Source organism: Xyrauchen texanus, chromosome 45, assembly GCF_025860055.1.
Source record: "Xyrauchen texanus isolate HMW12.3.18 chromosome 45, RBS_HiC_50CHRs, whole genome shotgun sequence".
In the NCBI taxonomy this organism is placed as follows: domain Eukaryota; kingdom Metazoa; phylum Chordata; class Actinopteri; order Cypriniformes; family Catostomidae; genus Xyrauchen; species Xyrauchen texanus.
Window position 1 is genome coordinate 12971245 of NC_068320.1, and position 14455 is coordinate 12985699.

The 14455-nt window shown below is 38.0% G+C and overlaps 1 protein-coding gene across 3 annotated transcripts in view; it reads left to right on the top strand.

Annotated features, from left to right (window-relative positions):
- The window catches only part of LOC127637164 (ankyrin repeat and sterile alpha motif domain-containing protein 1B-like), a 213690-nt gene that overhangs the window by 1209 nt on the left and 198026 nt on the right, over positions 1 to 14455 (top strand). The gene's annotated exons all lie outside the window — the stretch shown is intronic.

Genomic DNA, 14455 nt, shown 5'->3' on the forward strand with positions numbered 1-14455 from the left:
ATTGATTCTCAGATGTTTCTCATGAGAAAAGACCCCAAACATCCACGATACCAAAGGCTGCAATCAAAAGAGATCAAAAATACTTTTTATGCTGTCCACATTTATGTTATAGTTCTGTATGTCAACAGTGGTCTCATTTGTCTCATTTTCATGTCTCCTGAGGCATTTTTCCATTGGCATAGAATTGGGGGGACAATTCTGTGAAGGGGTGATTTGTCCCCCTGAATCATGCATCTGTCCTTGTTTATAAATATATATATTTATCAATGCTGAAAATGATTTAGGAGATACCTTACAATTGCATGACTAAGTCCCCCCTCCGTTGTACGAGTTAGTGTCGCACATCTAGTGTCGCACAATCGCTCTCTAGAGTAGACACCGGTGTCACATGGTTCCAGTTACTTTTCTCAATTGGCTGGCCCAATCACAGTTGTCTATTGTTACTGGATGAGGATTTTTTTTAAATGCTTTTAAAGGTAATAATGAGCCGGATTTCCATTCATGGGTATGAATGCTTGCAATTATACATTTTTATTAAAAATAACTATCCAGTGTAAAGTCTCCAAAGAGGTCTAGAACGTTCTAAGATGGAGGATTTGGTTTTCAGATGGTCAAGCACCCCCTGCAGGAATAAAACTTTGTATCTCACAAGACTCGTACAACATGTACGATTTCGGTCTGTAGGTCTGTTACCCACACAAAACTTTCGTATGAATTTAGAAAACATGAAATACATCACATGTGGAGTCAACGAAGATGTTGAAGGCGTCCATAGAAATGATCAGTTGTTTTATCACGGAGAGGAAAGCAGAGAGCCATTTCAGATGAGCAGGTAAGTATTGTTATTTTCTGAAAAGGTTGATGTTTTTCTGAAACATTAGAACCCCCTTATTTTTAAAACGAATCTACGCCATCGCCTTTGACACTCAAAGTCTTTCTAGCAAGTCAGTACACTGTCAGCTATCTTTGGAATACACTCGGGAGGCATTTCCAGATTCCCAGTCATACCAGTGCATCTCTTATCTACTTGAATGGGGAAAGACCAAAATCTAAAAAATGGTTGGTCAAGATTAGAATCAAAGAGCATATATCAAATCAGCAGTACAATTTGATGTTATTGGAATAATAAATTGTGCTTTACCTCAGATTATGATAAAACACACAATTTTCCTGGTTTTATAGCTAATGCGCATGCACGTTAGCGAGTTGATTGGCAGGAGATGTCTGAATATAAAAGGTGATTGGATCTTTAACTTGTAAGGCGGGACTTCCTTTTTATATCAATTGACTGTTGGGTGCTAGAGCTTGGATGGGCGTTCCAATTTCTAACATTCATTTTAAAAGACATGGCCCGTCTCTGTTAAGTAGTCTCTGACTCAAGTCATTTCCTTTACTTAATTAAATTGTAGAAAGTTTTTTTTTACTCTGATTAAAACTTTCAATGCGCCAAAATCATTTATTTGGATTAGGTGAAATTAATATACTATAGAGGAGTTTTAACTCGACTTCATTAGGTTCATCAAACTCAATTTACTAAGGATTATACAATACATTTTCATATGTTAGTCCCACTTATGTTAGTCCAATTTTTTATCATTATTATATGCCAGGTGAACAAGTGTAAGGACAGTGAATCTGTTGAACTGTCAATTTAATAGCAATTACAGAGCTAAGCAGCACTCGAAATTAAGCATTACTTGAAAGTGAACGTCCATCCTCAATGTAAGCACAAGTGTCATTCTTCACCACAATAACCCACAAAATTCCAGCATAACAGACACTCTTTTTAATTTCAATATAACAGAACATTAAACATTAACAAATCTCTTCCTATTCTCATTTTGCTCAAAAATGCATAAAATAACACTTTATTTCAACATTTGTTCTCCCTATCCAGTCCCATGCAAAGCATGCTGGGAAATAAAATCCCCTGCCCCAGTTTCATCAATGCTACATTAATACCACAAGAAGTATTCATGTAGTCCCAAATGGATTAAATACATTTCTATTTTCCAAATTTAAAGAATAGAATGCAATAGCGCCTGGGTAGCTCAGTGAGGAAATACATTTACGCATTTGGCAGACGCTTTTATCCAAAGCAACTTAAAGTGCAAGACGCTGACTACCACCCCTGGAGTCGCGAGTTCGAATCCAGGGTGTGCTGAGTGACTCCAGCCAGGTCTCCTAAGCAACCAAATTGGCCCGGTTGCTAGGGAGGGTTGAGTCACATGGGGTAACCTCCTCGTGGTCCCTATAATGTGGTTCGCTCTCGGTGGGGCACATGGTGTGTTGTGCGTGGATGCCGCAGAGAATAGCGTGAAGCCTCCACACGTGCTATGTCTCCGCGGTAATGCGCTCAACAAGCCACGTGATAGGTGACAGATTGACAGATTTGTCCTCCGTCACCCGGATTGAGGTGAGTCACTACACCCCCACGAAGACTTTGAGTGCATTGGGAATTGGGCATTCCAAATTGTTGAGAAAAGGGGATAAATAAATAAATAAATAAAACAAATAGAATGCAATAAAATCAAGTTCTGACAAAATGTTCTAGAATTGTGTTGCTTTAGTTTATTTTAATAATGTACATTGAACAAGCCCCCCCCCCCCACACTTTTTTTTTTATTTCTTTTCTTTGGTTGAGTGAATAGGAGACACATTTGAGTTACAGTTAATACTTAAATTAAACATAAAGGAGAACTCATTTAAACCTCCTGAGATATTAGTTTTCTTTGGATTTTGCCAAATAATGCTTCAGTTTAGTGACTGAAATATTTAACACATTAAAAACCAATCATGCTTTCTAATTAATATGTTTAATTGAAAGTTAATTAATTTTAATATGTTGAACCTAATTTGGTAAATCCATCCACTTCCTGGCAGAAACCCTTCTCTATATTTCTCTATAATCAAAAATTAACACTCTAGTGTCTTAAAGGGAATAGTTCAACACAAAAAGGACACTTCTGTGATTTACTCAACCTCATGTTTTATTTTTCTCTGTGGAACACAAAAGAAAATGTTAGTCATAATGACAGCCTCATTCACCATTCACTTTCATCGTTTAAAAAAGAAGCAGCATCAACATTCTTCAAAATTTCTCCTGTTGTGTTCCACAGACGAAAGAATATCATGTGAAATGATATGATGGTGAGTAAATGATGACAGAATGTTCAATTTCGGGTGAACTATCCCTTTAATGTTAGTAAATGAGTGCTGGTCCTTCTGTACCTGGTGTGTGTAACAGTGTGATGTGTTTGATCAGCTGAGCATGTGTATGTTGACAGTTCTTGATGGGTCTCAGGGAATATGACAAATGCTCTTTCTCCACATCATCAGTATGTAAAATGACATATGGAGAGAGAGAGAGACTTATGCTTCAGGGAACTGCACGCCTGCTCGAATCTGAGAGTGAGGCCAATTGAGCAGAGGAGTGTGATGGCTCCGAGATCAGCCACCTTGCTGGTTTAATGCTGATGATTTCTGTAGAGTACAATCAATGTCTCTGTGTGTGTGCTATCTGGACAAAAGATCGCTCTCCATTGTAATTTCTCCAGTGATAACGACTTACATAATCTAGCTGCTCTTCTAATTTAGAGTGCAGAAGGCATTGTCGTTTGGTCTTTGTTATTTTTTTGTGATGGACTCCACTTTTGTGGCTTGGTTGCTTGTGCTTTTCTCTTATTGGGTCAGAACTGTTGGCCAGAGGGATGGCACATTACAGTCCATCTGTCCACAGTGCTGAAAGCTATTTCTCTTTTCCTCTGTGACCTCTACAGTGTCACACTGAGGGACAGTGCATCGCTTTGGGAAGATTTACATGTTTGACCGTATATAAAAATGTGGGTGGGTGTGTGTCTTGTCAGAGGTCCCCTGAAGAATTTCAGGGATGTGATTAGGAAACCTTTGTTCAGATAAAATAGAAATGTTGTCATTATTTATAAGAGATGCACTTATGTATTGGCTAAACATCGGTATCGGCAAAAAAAAAAGTAAAACAATTATCTACAATATCGGACATAGACCGATTGTTTAACAATATAACAACCGATAACATTGGCTTACTGTTTATCAAACTCTAAAACATTGCTAGGTGAAAAACCGATGAATGATCTAGAATGATGTTTTAACACTGTAATAGTCACATGAAGTCTTCTTTGAAACCTGAACTTTTTCAGAATGTCAAATTTAGATGCGTTTATAAAATGTTTAGTTCTTTTTAACCTGCATGATTACATAGCAAAACAACTGAAAAAAACCCCATCTCAGATGGAGACGAAAGCACGTGTGAACAGCTCCTAACTCACCCTACACTTGAAAATATGACCTGAAACCTGACCGTGTGTCAGGTCCCATCGGGCTCTAGTCGAATTGCAGACCTCTATTGCACATGTAGAATCACCAAATAATGATTTTGGTATTTGAATAGAGGTGTGTCGGGTGGACTGGCTTAGGAAAAATAAATAACTATATATCCATTTTGAAAATTTATAAAAAAAAATTGCACTAAACAAATTATTGTATAATATGGAAAGCTCTCGAAGAGTAGAATACACCAGCCTATTTGTTTTACTCTCAGACAAAAATATAGCAATTAATAGCCAAGTATGTCTTTAACATACATGTTAAATGTAAAGAGGTGTTTATTATGAGCCATGTTTTCACTTGTAGCTTCACGAAGAATAATCGGAAAATAAAATAGCTCATACCATTACTTAGAGGAGGCAATTGTATTTCAAATGACATAATCAGATGCATATATCAGTCGATAATCCACACCAAGCACAATGTGCTAGATGGCTAAAAACAAGTTCGCTTTCTTGGATCAAATGACTTCATTGGAAATTATGTAGTACATTGACCAGTGTCATAGAACGCTAAACCAATCCTATTAGGATTCAGATTGCTGCAACCAGAGGTGGAAGTCATCCAAATATGGGCAGAGAGGATCGGTCACTCAAATTGCACATAGAATTCAGTTAATGGGAGGACAGAACATTTTTAAAGATTAAGAAATCTTACCAATTTAATGTGAGGCTAACAAGAGGCTATTCAGAATTCATATATTGTGAGTTAACAATGATAATGCGAGTTAAAAATTAGCTTTTTTTTTCAGTGTATAACCGAGACCAATTACTATGAAACATGGACATGTTGAAACAAATAGAATAAAGCTATTATTAATTTTTTTTTTTTTTAAGTTGTGTTCTTAACTATGAATCAAGGTAGCATAAAAAAGCAGAACCACCAAACTATTGGTATCGGTATTTGCAGATGTTGCTCTATATAATCGAATATTGGTATCAAACACAAATTTTGTAACTGTGCATCCCTATTGTCGACTCATTTTCATGTTGTTCTAAACCCATATGACAGACTCCCTTCCAAAAGGAGATGTTAAGCTGAATGTTTACACGGTTCTATTTCCAACAGTTATAGTGAATGGGATGGACACAATCTACTGTAGCTTCAACAAACAACAAAGCGCCATAAACATATAATATAAGTAGTCAGTAAAGCTCTATATTCCAAGTCATCTGAAGCAATACAATATCTGCGTCTGAGGAACAGGCCAAAATGTAATTTTTTCATTATTCACTGATCAGCTTCTCTTCTCTTGCAGCATTCAGAACTCATTTACATTCTTGTATATATTCACATACGACACATGAAGACACTTAGCATCAGCTTTGATGTCAATGATGCCAAATGCCATTGGTTTTGGTCTAGTAACTGATTGCAATTAATTTGAGTCACAGTTTTTTCACTTTAAGGTTTTACAGCATGTACCAACAACATAGGCTTGTGGCTTAGACCTCTCACACACATATAGGCTCCATTTGCGGCAAAGGGGACAGGACCCACTGCTGTACGATCAATGTTTTGTGCCCTCATAGTGCTAATGGATCATCAATAATGACAAAGTGTGAACACTGCATTTGGCCTGACTGCATCTTAGCAATACACTATTTTAAATGATAGTACATTCATACATGGTGCATAATCTGAAAATGATCAACTAGATTACATAATGGTTATACATCTCTCTTATAAGTGCCAATTACTCTTTCCTGAGTCATAATTTGGACTTGGTGGGGTTTGGATATGTTTTTAGAACTAAATGTTTATTTTCTGTTTTATTCTTGTGTTAAAGGTGCTATAGGTAATATAATATAAATGGGTACTGCAGTCCAAATTCAAAATATTTTTGAGTTGTCTGCCCCGCCCCAGACTCAAAGCTCAAAATACTGTTGGTGAGTGGGCAGTGGGCGGGATCACACAGGCCAAAACATAAACAGAAATTCCGGCCTGGCCCGGGGAAGCCAGCATTTCAACATAGCATATTTCCTAATTCTCTAAAGACATATTATGGTCATTTTATGATTTATTACAGTAAAAATATTACATATAGCACCTTTATTAATAACTTGTGTATTTTAATTGACTGAAGCAAACATTCTGCCTAACATCTTTTATTTTTCACTGCAGAATTAAGTCATGTGGGTTTTTAACAACATGAGGGTGAGTAAATGATGACATAGTTTTATTTTTGAGTGAACAATTCCTTTAAAGTATCACACAAGCTGGGATAATTCCCATGGATGTGATTCATTTTGTGATTGCCTTGTTCTATAATTTGATAGTTGAGCTTGTCAATCATGTTAGCAGAGAAGGGTACTGTGCATTCCTTTTGAACCTGAAATTTTAAAATGTATCAAAAAATGCAATACAAATTGTTAGTTTTACATGTTATACAACAAATGTATATTTATTGCTCAAACTCTGATTATTTTTATTGCGGCATATGCCTTGAATTTCCTGTTTCCTGTCTTTTTTGATTTTGGTAAAATGCTGACGCATAAACACAGTCAGTCACACTCGTACATCAAGAGAAATGTTCCTTTGATCAGTTCATTTAGGAAAGCATACATGTAATGATTTTCCTCAAAATAAACAACTTAAAACATAAAAAAAACATTGAGTAATGGCATGAAAGACAGTGAAACAAACTGTTTGGATTGGCCCACATAGACAGACCTATTCTGTTTATTTTCAAATGTTCTGTGCAGTTTTGTGTAATTGGAGAGCATCTTTCTCTCTCTCTGTTAATAATAATGTGAACAGAGTCGTTAGCGTCTGTTTTCTCTCTCTGTGTCTGGGGCAGTCAGGGCTTTGTCATTTCCCTGCAGTTTATAAAAGTAAATATTCAATACGATTATCCTTCATCTTATCAGGCACAGAAACAGACCATAGCACTGAGCGCCCGCAGTGGCATTCAGAGCCATACGCACTTCTCTATCAGAGCAGCTTACTAAAAACATGGATTGCTACCAAACCTTCTAGTCTGGTTCACAGCTGTCAGCTATTACTGAGGAGTTTGTTCAAAGATGGGAGGAGAGGAGGAGGTTTATATCTCACCATCCATTAAGAGGAAAGTGGATAGGGGAGGAGCGGGTGTTGTAGTCAGGGTGAAGGGTCAGAGTGTGGGGAATGGAGTACATTGTGTGAACGTGTATGACATGAAATATCACTTTCTGGCTGTTTGGGTAAGTGCTTCCTTGTGTGTGTGCGCGTGTGTGTGTGTGTGTGTGTGTTCGTGCATAAATCACATTTTGATGGCTGGTCAGAAAATTACCCTTTCCAAGAACGTTTCACTTTACACAATGACTTGGCATGGGAAGCAGACAGTCACAGACTAGTCAAACTTTGACTGGTCCACTTACATCGTCCACAATATATTCTGGCCAAGAAATTCCCAGAAAGAGTCTGTAAAGCAACTAACCACAGTTTGCTTGTTTTTACGTGATGTTTAGGGGTGGGCAAACCTGAATCCGATTAAACCTGAATAATAGCCCAGTAAGCAATTTAGTGTTAGCTCAAGAAAATGAATGATGTTGGCAACACTTAGTTGCCAACTGTCACGTATAATATAATATGTAATCATCCCGTATTGAAGGGAGCAAAATTGCATTCTGTATTAAAGCCATATGGGATGCCATTTGTCCTATATTTTGGTGTCTAACAAAGAACTGCTGAGAAAGTTTCACAAACCAAGAGAAATGGACTTTATTTGAGAGATATCTGTTGTTAAAAATTACACGGACGTTGCGCTTGACCAAAGCGGCTGGGAGAAAGATCAATGACAATCAGTGCATGTTTTCTGTTGTGTTTTCACTCAGAAGCAGGTGCATTTTGTCAAACATATAGCATTTGAGCACATGATAATTATTGTTATAATTGCAAAAACACCAGTAATTTGTGTCATTACATTGCACTGCATATGTCAGTGCTCATTCTGTAACAGAGACTCGACGGTGAGGAAAAACAGCAGCACTTAAAGTCAGGGACTAAAAACTAAATTTTGAAAACGAACATTTTCAGTTCGTTCGGAGCAAAAACGTAATTTTCACGGTTCAAAAGTTCAGCAGACTGCTTTCCAAATAGTTACCGGTTCGAACAAAATAAAAGAATGGTTAATAGCAATCTTAACAATAGCAATCTTTGGTTGCTTAGGTCTCCTAAGCAACCAAATTGGCCCGGTTACTAGGGAGGGTAGACTGAGATTTGTCCTCTGCCATCCGGATTGAGGCGAGTCACTATGCCACCACGAGTACTTAGAGCACATTGGGAATTGGGCATTTGAAATTGGGGAGAAAAATATATAAATAAATTAAGTTTTCACTCTGGAACAATTTAGAATCACTTTGTTCTGCTTTTCTGTTACATTCTGCTAAAAAAAATGTGTTCCTTTATGGTTTTCGTTCCTTGAACCACTTTTTGTCCCTGCTTTAAGTACAAAGTACAATACAGTGGAGGTTTAGTTAAAATGCTTAATGTTATTTTCTTACATTTCCCTTGTGATGAAGACTATTAACTGCCAAAACAACAACACTGTAATCCAAGGAGAAATATACTATTTCATGATAAGTGTTTTCTCTCCCATAAAAATCCATTATACTTAAATAATCCATTATGTATACTATTTTTAACACATTAAGTCATATACTGTGTTCAACCTGAAGGCTTAAATGGTCATGAAATACCCCTGTTTCTGCAATGCTCTTTCGCATCCACAAAAGGTTCCTGAAACGGGGTGTGGTAAGACGTCGTAAGATGGAAGGATAGAGATTTGTAGAAAGGGAGGAGATTGCATGATATGGGGAGGGCCTGAAGTGCAACATGACAGCTAATTTGCACATGTGCAACAAGGGCATCAGGGGCATTCACTCGAGAGATGAATAGCAATATCGAGAGCAGCAGGTACATCGGTTCTGTGGAGGCGGAGGACTTGTCTGCCGCAGAAACTCACTGTGACCGCACTGCAGGTTCAGTGCCTTATCAGGATTATCAGTCTTAACCATCGGCCCCTGATGGTTATGTGAAGGAAAGTGAAGCTGAACCTTTCACAGTCTTCATATTTTAATGTATATTACTTGAATGCATTTATAAAAAAAAAAAAAAAAACATTTATGAATTAATCAAACTTATATTATGGTTGAGAAATTACCCCCAAAATACAATTTAAAGTCATTATTGTGTTAGATGAGAAAAGCATTGAATGGACATAACAAAAAGTACCTTTAGAAAGAAATATATTATTTATTTGATTCAACATAGAGTTTATTACACATAAACTTTTAGACTATAATGTGGCCATAACATTTATTATTTTATTTTTCATTAAACATAAGCCTATCACTTAGGCTACAATGGCCATAAAAATGTTTTATTATTGAACATAAGCCTGTGCCTTAGGCTACAATGACTATAACATATTTTTTATTATTATTGAACATAAGCCTGTCCCTTAGGCTACAATGGTCATAACAGAAATGCAGCTAAACTGACCTAAATTTTTCTTACTTCTCGTTCAACGATTTGCTAAGACAAACTAACTTGTTTACATTTTCTGAGTGTAAAGCTGCCCTCTTCTTTTGGACAATGTTACTTGCCAGTGAGAAGAGTCTTTCCAATGGTACAGAGGTTGCAGGGTGGCCAGATATTTGCGAGCTAAAAAAAACTGTTTAACATGGGCCCCTGCGTGAGTTGACCACCACTGTAGAGGACACTCACCCATCGCAATACTGGGCTCAGCTTTATAGTGATGTAGAGCATTGCTAAGCCCATTTTCCTCCTCTGATTCTGAGTCTGAACTCAACAGGAGGATTCTATTCATCTTTGCTTGCTCATGTTCTTCACAGGGTTGTAGAGTATCTGTGCTGGATCTTGCTTCTAGCATTTTCTGAGGGCTGGACCACACCTTCTCTCTCTCTCTTCTTGTTAGGCACTTCAAGTCCTTAAAACATGGGTCAAGAGCTTCAGCTATTCATTGTTCATGTCAGCTTGCCATTCAGAAACGTCTTTCTTAAAGGTCTTGAACCTTACCACATAGGCTGGATCCTCACCATAGGCCTTCATTATATGGTAAAGTAGGCAGAGTGAAGGCAGCACCACAGAGCATGAGACATAAGCCTCACCCCCAAGCAGTCACATACCTGCATTGGAAGATAAATTAAATATGAACAATAAATAAAGTTCTCTCTTGCATTAAACTGACACCAGTACATTTAATTATGCAAGGCAAGATTAAAGACTGATTCAAAATGCTTTACTTTTTGTTGAGTTTTTAAACATTTTATGGAGTTTTTAAAGACTTTATTTTTTTTCTTGCCACAGGCGCCTTCTAAAAAGAGCTTTATGACATTAAATCATGATTTCTGTTAAACTACTTTCTACAGTGTATATTGTGTAACACTGTACCAATAAAATAGAATAAAAAAACAATGAAACATGCAATAAAAATAGGACATGTGACACTAATGTAATTGAGGGGGGTGGGTGTGTGGCGGACTTACCTTCATGGTTCAAGATGGATCTGCAGCTTGTGGAGTTTGTCCCACTCAGCTGCGGTCAGCATGACTAATTTGTGTTTCTGTTGGACTAAAGTAGCCTCAACAGTCTCTTGGTTCCGTAAGAGGCGGGTGATCATTGCAAGCAACGAGTTCCATCCTGTATCAGTTGTCCAAGTGCTGTTTGCTGCTAATGTACTGTAGTTCCTCTGTATTAGCAGGGCTGTGCTTAAAATGTACAACAATTTTGCGACACTTTGTCAATGCATCAACAAATCCATTGTCAGAGAGGTGAACCGTGATGGTCCTCCGCAATATGTGTGCGACACAGGGCATGCAATCATATGGAAGTTTTCTCGCTGCAGCAACCATGTTTCGAGCGCTGTCTGTTCCAATGGTGGTCACCTTATCTTGAATGCCACACTCCTCAGCCACTGTTAGGAACTGTTCGGTACATGCATCAGAATAGTGCCGTGTGACTGTCTTCAGTTCTGTTAATGCAAAGGACTGAAGTCATGAAGTCCAGTCACGGTCGATGAAGTGTTTAGTAACACCTAGATAGTTGTGATTACTGACCAATGTCCAGTGATCTCCGGTCAGGGCAACATTTTTAGTTTGAGCTAATACATCCTCTTTTGATATTTATTTTGTGTCATACAGCTGATTTATTTTAGAAACTACTGCACTTCTTGAAGGTGGTTTGTAGGTTGCATTGGAGGATGCAATTCGAAATAGTTCCATCAACCACTTGTCTTCCATCATATTAACAGGCCTACAGTCCACAGCAATCCATTTGGCTATCGCATTAGTTCGTTTTTCTAATGTAGACTTACTAATTCTGTGCTGCCTGCCCTTGGTCTGTGTATGGCGGGGCATGTCGACTGTAGCAGCCCGGGTTGTGCTAACTATAGACCTCACTAAAACATGCTTTGAGTTCAGGTGGTATGTCAGGCTTCGATGGTTATGCAAATTCCTTATTGCAGATAATGCAAAAGACTTTCAAAAAGTCTTTTATGTGGCTCCATCTGATTTGAATTAAAAATCACGAGTTTGGTCATCGCCTTGCATCATGCTCATCACTAAGCAACTGCATGCAATGTAAGATGATGTAAACTTTGTCTTACAGATATTTGGAGACTTCTGAACCCATCTGGTAGGGACTGTAAAAAAATTTCATCAGTCCATAAGAATTTTGTAGAATAGATTTGTAGAATTAGTTCCTCATTTCATCTGTTGTGGATTGCTCAATTAGAAACATTTTAGTCTCAGATCATGCCCTGGTTAATGGCTGTTAAAGGCTGAAATAAATTTTTATATGGAGACCAACTGGTCCTCAGTATCCTCTGTCGGAGTGACTTGGGAGGGACATAAGGTGGTTCTTAGAGGCCGGATCATACAGTATGCCTCATTCACCAAAAAAAAACAATCTCGAGAACTTGTGGAGTTGGAAGGGAATATCAAAAGTGCAGAGGCAATGAATGTCATCTGATGGCCTCAGAGAATTGACCCATTTAAAATACAGATATAATAATATTTAGTCATGAAGCTGGAGTTTTGGCTATTCAGGGCAAGGCAGTCATACTTTTGAGTCTGGGACAAGGCAGGTCAACTTCTAGTCTTTTTCTACCATTCCCTCAGTGAAATCTGCTAGTTTTGACATATTTACCTCAGCCATTGAGATTATTAATGCTTTTAAAGACATCTTTGATCTCTCAACGTCTTCATCTACTAATGAGGATATTATAAACTTTGTAGAACCATTAGAACTTACTAAACTGATGGCTGAGCAAAAAAATGATCTTGTTCTGAGATAACCTTTGAGAAGCTTGGTGAGGTAATTAAGGCCTTGCCTGCAGGCAAGGCTCCAGATGGCTTTGCCACTGAGTTTTTTTAGATCTTATCAATTTCCTTGATCCGGCTAGACGTTAAAATATTGTAAAAAATGTTGGCCTACCGATGAAGTAAAGTTATGACATTTCTTATACATATAGATCAGGTCGGGCTTATTCTGGCCATAGCTGTTCTTATAACATTAGGCATTTCATCAATATCATGTGGTAAGTGGCGACTTATCAGTCTCAGGTTGCTGCCATCTTACTTGATCCCAAAAAGGCATTTGAATTGGGATTATCTTTTTAATATTTTGAAATTGAATGGGTTTGGGAATACCTTTAGTGTTTGGATTAAGTTACTTTACAGTATAAGTAGATAAATGATGTATACCCGGTAGTGGCGGTACAAACTAGTGGATTAATTTCAGATTATTTTACTCTAGATAGGGGCATCCAGCAGGGTTGCCCTCTTTCCACATTATTGTTCTGTCTTGTCCGGGAACCATTAGCAGCTGCGATTAGAAAGGAGGATGATTTTCCAGGGGTGGTGGCGGGAGGTGTGGCGCATAAGCTTTTGCTTGTTCCAGATTATATTACTTTGCCTTGCCTCCACAGAATTATTCATTCCTTTTCTAAATTCCCAGGATATAGAATTTTTGGTCTAAATCCGAAGCTTTGGCTCTGACAGCGTAATGTCTGGTAACGGCTTTTCAGCTGGGCGCCTTCCAGCTGCCCAAACTGGGCATTAAGTATTTGGGTATTTTATTTCTAGCAAATTTGTGTGATTTAGTTCATTAATTTTGACCCTTTTAATAAAAAGTTTTTCGAGTGATTTGGGCTGGTGGGCTTCATTACATTTAATTAAAATGAATTGTATTCCAAAATTCAGCTACCTGCTACAGTCTGTCCCTATAGATGCCCCCCTCTCTTATTTCAAGCAATTTGATAGCATAGCAAAGTCTGGAATGGTAAACGTCCCAGATTACATTTCAGTAAATTGCATAGGCCGATTGACAAAGATGGGCTAGGCCTATCCAATATTTTGTTTTATTATTATGCATTCTGTCACAGACATTTAGCTCATTGGTCGCTTCCACCTGAGAGAGTCCCTCCCTGGTTTTGTAATGAGCAAGAAGTTCTTGCCCCTATTTCGCCATTGCACCTTTCTATTAAACTAATCGGAGAAGTTAAGTTACACCCTGTTATCTCGCATTTGCACTCAGTATACACAAAAGTGTCCAGAGTGTTTAATTCAGACATTTATTTAAATGTTGCCAAGAGCAAATGGCTGAACCCCAAATTATGTATTAATAAGTCTCCTTTCTGCTGGTCAGAGTGGATTGTGAGGTTAATACACTCGATGACCTATATGAGAGTGGAGTGTTGAGATCCTTTGAAAATTCACAGATCTCTGTTCTTTAGGTATTTACAGCTTTGCCTCCTGCTCCGTACTATTTTTGGGTGTAGCATACACCCCCTAAAGTGGCAGATACTCTGGGAGAGGTGATTACTGCTTTTCAAAAAGGTCATGAGGCATCAGTGTATTACTCCCTGCTAATTCAGAGTCTGGGGGACGGAGCTTCAACTTCTCAAGAGATTATGGGAGAAAGATTTAAACTTGTATTGGAGAAGGGAGTGTGGAAATCTTATGCAATTCAAGATTTTACATCGATTCTATTGGACCCCCTCTAGATTGTATAGGCTTGGTCTTAAAGACACACCCACCTACTGGTGATGCTAATCAGAAGATGGAGACATAATCCATGTTTTTTG